Below are 14,156 nucleotides of genomic sequence, written 5' to 3'. Positions count from 1 at the left end.
TGAAACGCAACGGACGTACCCCAATTCCTATTTACTGTGTCGATAAACAGCTGGAGACGCCAGACCTGCTTATTTCTCTTATTAAAATATAACCTAGCTGGAGACGTCAGACCTAGATTTAATATTCTAATAGCATTAAAATGAAGGAACCCAATTTATATCAATTATCCTAGATACGCTAGTAATAATTAATACACCAATTAATTCCTACTACGAACACGGTAGCTTTATCACTAATCAGCCCTATTCCAACAATTACGGATTGGAGGTGCTAATTGACTGTAATCCAATTTAATCTAAGTTGATCAGGCTTAAATAAAATCAGAATTATCTTTAAACCCTAGGAATAAATCGAAATCAATAGGAACCAATTTTATGCTTAATTAGGTCTCACATATTAATAAATTAATGCTTCATTATTCTCGCCGAATTAAAAGAATTAGCTACTCATGCTTAAAATAAAAATAATCAAATAAATAAAAATAAACATACTGAAATATGCGAATAAAACAGAGAAATAAATTGCAAGAAATTAAATCAAACTTGAACCAATTGGAAGAACTCGTCTGCCTTCGATCCAATTCCAGCCGCGAGTCCAGAAACAAATGCAATGACTAAAATTGAAATTAAAACAAGTACTGAATTGCTAAAGGACGAAAGGAATCAAAAATTGCATGAGAAAATAAAAGATTGCATGAGAAATTAAGGTCAACTCCTAAACTTGATATTCAAAAGTTGCTGCTACTGATATAAAAATGTGAATGTGTCTCCAAAACTAAAATCAAAACCTAATAATAATTCCTACACCTCTGCGGCTAGGTCTAAAGCTAATATTATAAAAGTCCTAATCTCCTAAGAGTCCTCCTCCCATCAAATACTATATGCGGCGCTTTATGGAAACAAAAGTAGGGGATTAATTCCCTTAAGCTACCGCCTACCATAATTACACGGGCTTCGGCACTTAACAAAAAATCAAACCCAAGAACACATAATAAAAAATGAGTTTTGGACTTAATTAAATTTGGAATAATTATCTTCAAGCCCAATCTCTAAAATTCCTCCATCTTCTATGTCAAATCTCCATCGACGGCTCGTCTTTCTCCAATTTCTTCCAATCAGCAGCTCCATCTCTACTTCTTCAAATTCCTGCGCCAAAACATAGCAAAACATGTAATATCACATGAAACCACGGCAAAACGCACACTAAACTAGGTAGCTAAAATACACACATCAAAGGCTAGAGAGTCTGTCGCATAAGTCCTGTAAATATCTTATCTTCACTAGTGGATAATTTACCCTGGGCGTGGCCCCCCAGACGTAGGTTGTTTAACCGAACTGGGTGAACAACTCTTGTGTTCAGTGTCGTTACTTTCGTTGATACTTTGTGTTGCACGTTTGCTGTTTTTTTTTTTGTGCGATATATGCAATTGGATAGGCAACTTTTCAATTGGTATCAGAGCGGGTCACCCAAATTATCGGTGTTGATCCTGTGCTTCCGCCGCCTATCCTATCGCTGCGTTCGATGGCTACCCACAGAGAAGGACAGTATGCTTCCAAACGTATCTCTGCCAATGTTACGACCGATGAGGATACTGACAATGATGATGAGGAATTTGATGAGAACTACTTGGCTGACAATTATGAGATGTTGTATAAAAAATGTCTGGCAATGCTTGAATTGAACAAATCTCTCTCCTCGCGACTTAGTGATGTCTCCAAAGAACGTGACGAGTTTAAGGATCTTTCTGAAAGTCTCAAGAAAGATATTTCCGTTCTCATGTTCAAATTCCGTAACATATAGTCATCTTTTTGAAAACACTGAAAGTTACGATCCAGTTTTAACAAATAGCTCCAGAAGCGAAAGTACAAAGAACTGATTGTTATCGTTCAAGCTCCACAATTTATAAGAAATAAGTGAAAGTATAAAAACTCAATATCTACAAAAAAAAATATAAAAAAAATATAAAAACTCAATTTAGAAAATCTTGCCAATGAGGCCTTGCTCTAGTGGCAAAGCTGAGGCACCTAAAAACTCTCTTTTATGAGAGGTCTTGGGTTTAATTCCGCCTGCGTGCGGTGTAGTTTTTTCACAATTGTATGATGTTGAGATCTCACCTACATGTGCGAGTTATATAATTAATTATGTTCATATACTTCTTATAATTCTAATTCAAAAAAAAAAATAGAAAACCTTAGAAATAGATATACCTAACTATGTTCTGTGTCTACATTAAAAGTTTCAGCCTTTAGGCGAATTTAAAGCATTATCACTGGGTAAGATAAGCATCAATTGCAAGTCACTTATTACTCAATCCCACTTGTAGACTGGGGTGACAATACCTAATTTATTTCATTCTAATTTTGTTTTTCAAAATCTCATTATTATCTATAACTGAAAGGGCAAGAAATTATTGCCCCACTCAATCTTTAAAATGCGAATAAAATATATTAAAACAAATATTATATCCAAGATATAGAACCTGGAATGTGTTTCGCATGTTTTTCTTTTTCAATTTCTAAATTAATTTTGATTTTCTTTTCCCTTTTTCGTTTGTTATTGGAAAATCATCCAAGTTGGCCGTAAAGGAATTAATCCTGATCTCTAGCACATGCAGGAAAAGTACTATTTTATATGGGAAAAATAAGTATAAAAGTCTATAGACATGCACGTTTTGTTGATCTTAAAAGGTGTTAGATATAATTGAAAGTTGTAAATAGGAACAAAAACAAGTGTTAAAGTTAGTGCTCCACTCTATAGTATCATATACTTAACCAAAAATAGCTATAGCATGGGCCAGTCTTTAATATATATATTTTTTATTTGTTTTTTATAGTCAACGTGTGTCGTGTCGATCCTTTTATTTTATTTAATTAAAGATGATTTTCGAAGAGAAAAAAAGGCTGAAAATTAGGCATTTGTAATCATAGCCGATCAAACTCACATAATATGACACCTACTGATCCACATATATTATTGCCGACAACATATTTGTTAAGCCCAATTCAAATAATTAATAAAGTTACTTAAACGCGCTCAATAAATATGGAAAATGGAATTCATATAAGCATGCAGGCTAAAAATATCATTATTTTTCAAGAACCGATAATATCTTTTAAAGTAGAAATTTTATATCTGAACTCCAACGGCTATATTGCATTATCAATCGTTATTAATTAAATTAGAAGGAAAAACCTAAATTGATTTTAATATACATTCTATAATATAGAGATGGTGCGGCGGCAAGCGGCAGCGCGGCTGCTGCCAGACCTTCAATAGTGGGAGCTTAGCTTAATCAATCGATGTATTTAACACTACTTTTTCAATAAATTTCAATTTCACTTTAGTCATGGCGAAAGATTCTTTGCCTCTATTGAATACTAGAATTAAACGTGTGTCATTCACGACAATTTTTTTTTTTTAGTTTTATATTTATTAGGTGTGGTATTAAATAGTTTTCACGATGGGGGTATTTAATTTGCTTTTCAGAAACTTCATTTGAAATACGTGAGATAGACAATTCAAAAATCAAAAAGTATATTTGAATATAAAGTACTTATCTTGAGAAGAAAATAAATATTTTAAGTAAAAGGGATAATTCACGAATAATATATATTTCATGTCTACTAATCATGATAATTAAAGGACTATAGTTTTATATATTGGGTTGGGATCTGAGTTCTGGAGGAAAATCAATTTTATTATGTTATTGTAAACAAAAAAAATATTAATATAATAATATGTAGGATTCATTATTGTTAATTTTTTTTTAAGGTAAACGGGAAACTTAATTGCTCAAATCCCGACTAACCAAATCCAAAAGCCAAGCCGGGAAACTTGACTCCCAAAACAAATCATCTAAACTAGACAACGCTAGATGAGCTAAATGGTGAGCTATCGAATTAGCTTCACGTTTAACATGGCAAAAACCCACAACACAATTCTTCCTCGCAAAAGAAAAAGCCTCGCGCATATCTTCACACAAAGAGTCGGAACTAACCACCTCGTCATGCACCACATGTATAGCCAAAAGAGAGTCCGAGTATACCATTATTGGTCCCAAATTCCTCTGCAAACAATGACCAATACCCAACAACATAGCTTGAAGCTTTCCCATGAGTGATGTATTGGTAAAGCCAATTCTCATCGCCCCTGCCAAAACAATCTTTCCCATCCAATCTCGGACTACCATACCCGCTCCACCAACCCTTCCTTCTTCCCTTCTCGCCACGTCAACGTCAAGTCGGAGAAATGATTTTTTGGGAGGAATCCATCGCCGATCTCCAACTTTTGGCAGCACTCTCTCCTCTGCTACACACGCCATCTGCGCTTCATTGTACTGCCTCAGTAACAGCGAGCAATCTTCCACCACATCCTCCTTATTTCTAGTAATACCTTCATGCTTGATTTCACATAACCTCTTCCAAATCCACCACAAACACATCCCAAACAAATCCATGTTCTCTTCACTCTCATCCATGGCCAGACGCATGAAGATATTCTGGAAATCAGATTGTCGACATAAGGATAGAGTTCCCCACCATCTACTTCTCTTCCAAAACTGTCGAACAACATCACAAAAAATCAAGCAATGGACCGAAGTCCCCCCAATCAGCCTTACACCAGTGACAAATACCATTAGTAGGGATATGATGCCTTCGTAGGTTAAACTCCGCTGCAATCCAGTTATTAAGCAGACGCCATAAGAAAATTTTAACTTTAGGAGGTACAAATCTACCCCAAACCTGTTGCCAAAGGTTCTTCGTCTCCAAGGAAGTTGTGTGAGGATCCGGATCATAGAAGCCAACGCTAAAAAGATAACCGGATTTGACGTTATACTTACCTTTCTCATCGAACCTCCAAAACATAGAGTCGCTCCCCTGTCCAGACATATCGATAGCAACTATTGCAGCCGCTTCGTTAGACAAGAAGGACTTAAACACTTTTTGAGTATCCCAAGTTCTTGAGGGAAGGATAAAATCAGAAACAAGAGAAGTGGTGTCAATGATATCTCTCTCTGCAGCAACCCCCGTTCCATTACCCGGAATCCAAGCATCAGTATAAGCTCTCACCCTTTTACCATCTCCAATTTTCCATTTCAACCCATGGCGCAACAACTCCTTTCCCCAGCAAATGGACCTCCACGAGTACGAAGCGTTCGCCGGAGGGATAGCATCCATAATATCACCATCATGAAAATATTTTTCCCTCAACACACGAGCTATCAAAGACTCCGGGAACTTTATGATTCGCCAAGCTTGCTTAGCTAGGAGAGCTTGGTTGAATACTTCCAAATCTTTAAAACCCATTCCACCTTTTGATTTTTGCTTACATAGTTGCTTCCATGCACTCCAATGCAGCTTGTTGCCATTTTTCGAATTTCCCCACCAGAAATTAGCGCAAGCTCGCTCAATGTCTTTTCTAATCGCGTCTGGAATTTTAAAACACCCCATAGTGTATGTAGGAATCGCTTGAATGACAGATTTCAGCAACACCTCCTTTCCTCCTGCTGAAAAAAATTTATTTTTCCAAGAACTCAATTTTTTGCACACCCTTTCTCTCAAAAGTCGAACTGTATCTTTTTTTGATGGACAATAAAGGTTGGCAAGCCCAAATATATGGCATGGCCTTTAGTTTCTTTGATACCAAGAATGTTAACCACCTCAGCCATAGCCTTTTGTGAAGAATTGGGGCTAAAACTCACAGCAGACTTGTCAAGATTTACAGCTTGTCCCGAAGCCGCTGAGTACAAATCAAGAGCCTCTCTAATAGCAGCAGCGCCCTTTCCTCCGCCTTGAAAAAAAGAAGACTGTCGTCGGCAAAGAAAAGGTGGAAAACCGAGGGACTATTTCTTGCTACTTTAATCCCCTCGAAAGCACCCCTCCTCTCAAAACTGTTAAGAATAGAATAAAGACCTTGCGCACACAACACGAACAGGAAAGGAGAGAGAGGGCAACCTTGTCTGATACCCCTCGAAGGGGTGACTGAGCCATACACCTTTGAGTTAATAATAAAGGAGAACTCCACGGTTGAAACACAGTCCATAATAAGAGAGACCCAACGAGTAGGGAACCCCATAGCCATAAGCATCGCCTTAATGAAACCCCACTCGACCCAGTCATAAGCTTTTCGCATGTCAAGTTTTGCCGCTGCAAAGCCTTGCTTGCCTTTCTTTCTTCCTCTGATCCAGTGCATGCATTCATATCCTACCATAATGTTATCCGTGATGAGCCTACCCGGAACGAACGCGCTTTGCTGCTCATCGATCACCAAATTCAGAACGCTCCTAAGACGATTAGCCAGAGCCTTCGTGACAATCTTATAAGTTGTATTACACAAACTTATTGGCCTGAATTCCGTCATCTTAATGGGATTCTTCGTCTTCGGAATGAGCACTATGTGGGTCTTGTTCCACTCCTTTATGCTAGCGCCGCTATTAAGGATGAGAAGAGCCTCCTTAGTAACAGCAGCCCCTATCTCACCCCAAAACTTCTGGAAGAAGAGAGGAGGAAAACCATCAGGTCCTGGAGTTTTATTACCATTCATCTGGAACATCATTTTTTTAATATCATCCGCCGTGAAAGGAGCATTCAACACCATCCTCGCATTATCATCAAATCCCTTCGTGAGGTGTCGAGTAACATGCTCAAAGTCCCTAGAACCCGGATCGGCTGAGGTAAAAAGCTCTTCAAAATAAGTTTGAATAATCTCCGCCTTCTCCTGATCTTCGTGTTTAGCAACTCCATAAGGATCCAGCAACATCCGGATCTGGTTCTTCTTTTTCCGTTGTGAAGCAAAATTATGAAAATACTTCGTGTTTCGATCACAAAGGCCCAACCAGTTAACCCTAGATCTTTGCTTCCAATGAATCTCTTCAGCTTCAGAGATCCTCTCAATATCGGCATTCACTTGTTCCAGCTCCTTCATAGCTATTTTGTCATCAACTTGATTCATTAATCTAACCCGCTTCTTTCTCAGCTCCTCAATAGTTCGCGTTGGATTTTTGTACTCGGATTTATCCCATTTCAAAAGGTACTGCTGGCATCTAGCAAGACGAGCGTGCATGGGTTCGCCGCCCAACATTCGCCAGTTCACTAAGAAATCCGCTGCAAACGCTTTGTCCAACATCCATTTTTGCTCAAAGTGAAAGCGTTTATAACCACCCGATTGCACTCCCATATATCGATCATCTATCCGGAGTAAGATCGCCCTATGGTCTGAACCATAGGTATCCAGAACTCTAGTTTTATTAACTTGAAGACCCATCGCAGCAGCCTCGTTCATAAGAAAACGATCCAGTAGCTCCTGAATCCGGTCATCTCCTTCCCGCTTATTACTCCACGTGAAATCTGCATCATTCTTAATGGGTTTCAGCCCGCACATGTTAATGACATTGCGGAACCCCATCATTTGTGACCAAGGTTTCTTTGGTCCCCCCATTTTCTCATTTTGACAGAGAATTTCGTTAAAGTCCCCTCCAACAATCCAAGGGATATTTAAAGATCCACCATCCCAAAGACGACATAAAAGCTCCCAAGACTGACTTCTCTTAGCCACCTCGGAATTACCATAGAAGCCCGTAAAACACCATTTAGTAGAGTTCCATAAAATCTCGCAATCAATGTGTCCTCTCGAGTAACTTTGAATGTTTACATCCAGGGACTCTTTCCAGAACAGCATGAGCCCCCCACTAGCTCCATTAGGATCAACCACCAAATGCCCATAAAAACCTAGCATAGTTTTCCAATTTTCGCATTTTCTAGTACCCAGTTTAGTTTTCGAAATAAAAAGTAAATCTGGGGATAGACCGGCCACCAGCCGGCGAAGTTCCGGGAATGCCCGGGGTTTCCCCAACCCCCGGGCATTCCAAGCTACACAAATCATTGTGCTCGGCGGGGCTGCTCAGCAGCCTCCGCCGTTAGCGCAATTAAGTTGGTGTTGTCAATACGAGGAATTTTCTGTCGTGGAGCATCCATCTCCCCGTCTATGGCGGAGCTCCCATGTCTCTTCTTGCCAGCCATCACCCCTTCTATCGCCTCCGTATCTCTCCCATGAACCTCTGTATCTCTTTCCATTTTCTTCCCACAAACCCCCTCTTTTCTTCCCTTCTCTTTTTTCTTGTCCCCCGTCTCCTTTTTCCCCCCTCCTGCCCCCCGTCCTCCCCTTCCTCCTCGTCCTCCTCTTCCCCACTCCACCTCTCCCCTTCCTACACCCCCTCTCACAACAACCTCATCCATTTTCTCCCTCGCTCTCCTTTTCCTCTTTGTATTTCTCCCCTAGCTGAACCTCTGTGCTTTGTTTTGTAATCCGACAAGGTTCTTCCGATAAAACAATCGCCAACTCCTTACCAGCTGAAACCGAAGATGGTCTCTCCTCCAAAACTTGAGGTGATGCATTAGTATCCAAAGTTTCATGTCTTATATGGCTCCTTGAACCTTGACTCTCATCACTTTCATTCCTTGTGGAGGATTTGGTGCGCATGCTCTCTTTTGTCCACGTAGGGTTTTTCTTTCTTGCTTCGTTAGGCTTAGGGGCCATAAGCCATGTCCCATACTTAAAATCTTCTTTATCCTTCCCTGGCATCTCACAGAATCGAAAAAAGATGTCCGATTCGTCCGCATCGAAAGCAAAAGTTGGGTAGTTTCTCGTAAAGCAGTAATACAATAATCCCTTGCATCTCGCCGTCCGGAAGAAGGCGAATACATCTTTGTAAAGGCCAGTTTAGGGACCAGCACACCCTAACCCTAGCAAAGCACCCTCTGCACATTCCTCCTGCTCCCAAATCAATATCTTCCACCACTCCGATTTGTTCTCCAATTCTGCGAATCACGTCCGGATGCATACAAGCAACCGGAAGATTATGACATTGAATCCATCCCGTAAAATATTCAAACTTCACTTCAGATGGATTCTGAAAGCCCTCGATTTCAGTGAACGCAATTAGATCTTGAAAAAAGTGCCATGGTCCCCCATGCAAAACGTGTTTTTTGTCCAGTTGAGAAAGGAACTGAACTATGAACAAGTTGGCTCCAACGATCTCCACTTCAATACGTTGCTGCGTCAGAAGAATGTTTGGGAGGTGTTGGAGTAACTGGTCTCGGCTAACCTGTTTTCCCGCAAAAACTTTGCCCACAAGGCAAAGCTTGTTGTAATTCCTTAGATTTTCTGTAAGGGAGGCCGGAAGAGCCACCGTGGCGTCGTCGGCCTCTTCCGTCAATTGTAGTTGGTCGACTAACCTTTGTATCTCCTCAGGATCCATGAATCAAACGGAAGAAACGGCCTGCTTCGTCGTCCGAAAGTGCTTTCGCCGAGGCGGCGATAGTTCTACTCCCTCAAAACCCTAGAAAAACCCTAGCGCTGTGGAGAAAGGGATATGTTTAATTTTTTTTTAAATGTGCATATTTTCAGCCCCTTATACACGTACAATTTATTTGTTAAAAAAAAAATTGTATGCATAATGTTTGAAAATCAATCATGACCATTCATCAATCAAGATTTGCGAACTAATTATTTTATACTAAATAACATAACAATGACAATTATTATTTGATCTTCCGTATTATGTTAACTAGAAAAAGTTGCATACTATATGGAAAAAATGATGTTAATGCCCATGTATGGATAAAAATAAGGGGTTATTGCCGGAAAATACATGTAGTTTGTCAATTTTCTGGTTTATAACATGGCTTTATAATTTGACCAGAAAATACATCAATTTTCAATTTAATCGCAATTATAACATGACTTTATAGTCTGACAAGAAAATACACCAAGTTTCAATTTATTCTCAATTATAACATGACCTTGTAATTAATTTAGTAGTATAATAATATCAAAGTTTAATATATTAAATATTTTTAATTTTCTTTTCATCTCACAATATACTATATATATATATATATACATATATATTTGATAAATAACATGACCTTGTAATTAATTTAGGAGTATATAATATTATTTACTTTTTAACATAGTTTCTATTATATATGTACCTAAATTATTTATTGGTCCTAATATTTTATAATTTCATAATTTAAATAAATAAATACTTATTATATATGTAATAGTATATTAATAGAATATTAAAATCAAATTTATATATATATATATATATATTATGAAATAATTAATCATCTAACTTAATTTTTATAAAAATTAATCAATTAATTAATAATATTTTCTACATAACAATTTAATATAAATACAATAAATATTAATACATCTATGATGAAAAATAATCTAAATAAGATCATGTTATAATTGAGAATAAATTGAAACTTGGTGAATTTTCTTGTCAGACTATAAAGTCATGTTATAATTGCGATTAAATTGAAAATTGATGTATTTTCTGGTCAAATTATAAAGTCATGTTATAAACCAGAAAATTGACAAACTACATGTATTTTTCGGCAATAACCCCTAAAAATAAATACTCCAATTATAGGAAAATAGAGCCACACACTATTTCTGAGCACGGCATGTCCATGTTACTAGTATTTTTTTCTTTCTTTCTTTTAAGTTTGAATTTATGGCCATGATTATCAGATTTAAAAATTATATAAAAATCAAGGCTTGAGTAATTTTTTTTTATTTTAACTTCAAAGAGTTAAATAAATTATAATTTTAATTTTATTTAATTTATAAATCAACGTAAAGTATAATGTTATTTATAAATGGCGTGATTATTACTTGTGGGCGGAAAACGGGAAAAGGCAGAGGCGACTCAGGCGAGAGCTGATAAGTGATAAACTGAATGAATGGGAAATGGCAGTCTTCTAAAAGCCCAACTCAGCATTAATTTGACGAAGAAGTGCTAAAATTGGGCTGAAAGTAGTCGGCCCTATTATTTGGGCCTGCTATTTTAGGGAATAGGCCCATACACTATTTTACCAAGTGTGGACAATTATTTCCCTATTCCAATCCAACTCAATTTATACTATCTTAAAGTGCACGATTATTTATCCATTAAAATCGATCCAAACTTGGCAGATTAACCAATGTAGCCATGTTACTAGGGGTGAGCATTCGGATTTCGGATCGGATTTTTGCCTGATCCGATCTGATCCGAAAATCCGAAATTTTCCTAAAATTCAATCCGATTCGAACCATATTATCCGAAAATCCGAATCCGAAAATCCGAAAAATTTCGGATAAAATCCGATCCGAACCGAAAAACCCGAAATGTGAAAAAAAAATTCGAAATGTCAAAAAAAAATCCGAAAACCGAAAAAATCGGAAAAATCCGAAATAGATGTCAACCTAACATATTAGATAATTACAATCAAATTAAGGTCATAATTAACAAGCCATTAATTATAATCAACCAAAATGGGGGTATAGGGTTAGAATTTAGAAATATTTAACTATTTAAAAACTAATAATTATATATATTTATTTATAATATTATAATATTAATTATATTATAAATATAATTCGGATTTCGGATTTTTTCGGATTTTTAAGGTGCCAATCCGATCCGATCCGAAAATTCGAAATTTGCTTAAAATTCAATCCGATCCGATTCGAAAATCCGAAAAATCCGAACCAAATTTTAAATTTCGGTTTGATTCGGATCGGATATTCGGATTTCTGATATTTTGCTCACCCCTAGCCATGTAGGGGTGTTTCCTAATTTCCCTTAATCATGCCAGAAAAAGGAAGTTGCATTCGAATCTATAAACTAGATTAATATACATGTTTTACTAAAGCAAAATAATAGACGCTAAAATTTCCCTGTAATGCATACTAGTATGCCCGTGTGTGCGAGAGTGCATCTTGTGCATCGAAATTGAACGACATTATTTTTACGTCCTCTCGTGCAATGTACGGGTCATGATATATTTTATAATTTATATATATATATATATATATATATATATATTACAGACTTTACAATATATAGTCCATTTTATATGTAATTAACAATAAAATAATTACTCTACCATATCATTACTTCAACTCAATATCAAAATTTAACATGTCACTAAAAAACTTGAAAAAATAAAAAATAAATATATTTTCAATATATGAATATCAATATAAAATTAAATTTAATTGAGAAAAGATAATAGCATATATATATATATATATATATATATATATATGTACATGTATATATTATAATAATTATTTTGTGATGCATGCATATGTTATAATCACTTTGAATATTGTTTTGATTTCATTAGAAAATTGACAACCTGACTAAACGTTTTATCAATCTCTTCCTTCCAGTCACAAAAATCACATCGAAGGTTCATATATAAAATTTGCACAATTCGTGGATATAAAAGATTAAAAAATAAAATGAGTGAGGAGAAATGAATAATACATGTATATAAATAGGGAAAAAAAATTAAGGTTTTAATTTTGCTTAGTCTTGTTGTAAATTTGTGTGATCTAGGTATCATTTGAACTTTAGAGATTTTATTTTTTTGAACTTATTGATAGATTTATTTATGGGTGTAGATATTATTTACCGGCAAGATTTTCTGGAATGAATTTTACTAGTGAGATTATTTTACTAAAATATCATACTCCCTCCGTCCTTCAAACATATTCTTAAAAAAAGGTGGCACAAATTTTAATAAAATTTAGGTGTGCATTTGATGAATCGAGAATTAGTCATACAAAAAATGAAAATTGTAATAATAATTGCTAGTGGAATTGTTTTCAAAAATAAGTTAGAAAGATATTTTGAAAATGGATCAAAATGAAAAGAAGATATATATTTAAGGGATATGTTTACACTATCATATATACAAATGGTCCATTTGTAGTTTATATACTTTACAGTTTAATTTAAACAAAAGCAATGAAGTATACAGCTGTATTCTTTTCTCTCTTCTCTTTTTTATAAATTATATAATTAAATAAATTAATTTAAAGACCTGTCACAGCCCGCCCTAACTAAGGATAGTTAAGCCGAGTGATCTACGACTAGGGATGGGGTTAAAGAAGAAGGGGAAGAAAAGGGGCGTCATTTATAGCCGTAAAACTTACTCATCTTAATAAAACTCGTCATTTTTATTCATGAATACTCAATTGAAAATAGTCTATGAAAGACAGCATAAAACTTAATTAATATCATTAATCAAGTTATACATCATTTGAAACCATTCTCTTAAGACTCAAAGTATGACATAACATATTATAACATCAACAACATCTTGCAGCGGAAAGTAGCCAGACATATGTATGAAGACATATTCTAGACAGGTTAACTATTTATTAACAACCCTGGAAACTCCGCTCATTGCAGCACCATCATCACATCAGCTCAACCTGCACATTTAGAAAACATATGCAGGGCTGAGTACAAAAGCACTCAGTGGGCACGTATGCCTAGGTATAAAATACATGCTTAAAGACTGTAAACTGTCATGCCATCATAAATAGTACAGCAAGGGGGTTTTTCGCTAAAAAGGCCCAAGCTTACTAAATTCATTTGTGATTCTTAAGGTTCGTCTGCAGACTAAGTTCTCTTGTAATCTATCATATCTGAAGCTATGTGCCGGAGAGGTGGCCACCTCTCACGGTCACTTGACCGGCCAACCCGCTAGATGACTCACGGTCACTGGTGTACACTAGCCCTGGCAGGATAGCTATCAACTGCTCAGGACCCGAATTCGATTGCATCATTGGCAAAGCCAAAGCAGATAGATATCATACTAAAATTTAAACATTTTATGGCAAGACAATATTTGAAATAACTTCAATTAATTTAGTCATGAAATAACTTGCTTGAACGTAACATTTAAACTCATTTGATATATATGAAAGTAATGCCCACCTGGATAGGCAAAGCCTGAAGATCATACACATATAACTTGTCTTGGGAAAACAACGCTAATCCCCTTGGTCCACAAAGCCTACAAGAAATTCTATTCTTAATAGGTCTCCTTAATCTTTTCTTAAGTCATAGAGGACGTGCTAGACATTCTTTGATTCATCACGCCGAGTTCTCAAAATTTAATAATAAAGATTGAAAACTAATTTTCTTGAGTCAAGGACACCAACAATATCCTTACTCGATTTTCTTAAATAATTGGAATTATAAATAAAATCAATTAAATCATAAATACTTCTATTGCAAAATATAATGCAATATCATGTCATGCTTAGCATATAATAAGTAATTTACTTATAATATGCACAT

The 14,156-nt window shown here is 36.0% G+C and overlaps 1 long non-coding RNA gene across 1 annotated transcript; it reads right to left on the bottom strand.

The window, feature by feature from the left end:
- Positions 1-13,049: 13,049 nt before the first annotated feature.
- LOC131011842 (uncharacterized) lies at positions 13,050-13,871 on the bottom strand. The gene is made up of 2 exons (XR_009097125.1): positions 13,791-13,871; positions 13,050-13,282 (listed from the first exon to the last, which is right to left on the bottom strand). It is a non-coding gene; the product is annotated as an uncharacterized LOC131011842 (long non-coding RNA).
- Between the last annotated feature and the right edge of the window lie 285 nt (positions 13,872-14,156).

This window comes from Salvia miltiorrhiza, chromosome 2, assembly GCF_028751815.1.
Source record: "Salvia miltiorrhiza cultivar Shanhuang (shh) chromosome 2, IMPLAD_Smil_shh, whole genome shotgun sequence".
In the NCBI taxonomy this organism is placed as follows: domain Eukaryota; kingdom Viridiplantae; phylum Streptophyta; class Magnoliopsida; order Lamiales; family Lamiaceae; genus Salvia; species Salvia miltiorrhiza.
The sequence above is the reverse complement of the archived record's forward strand: the minus strand, read 5'-3'. Positions and strand labels throughout refer to the sequence as shown.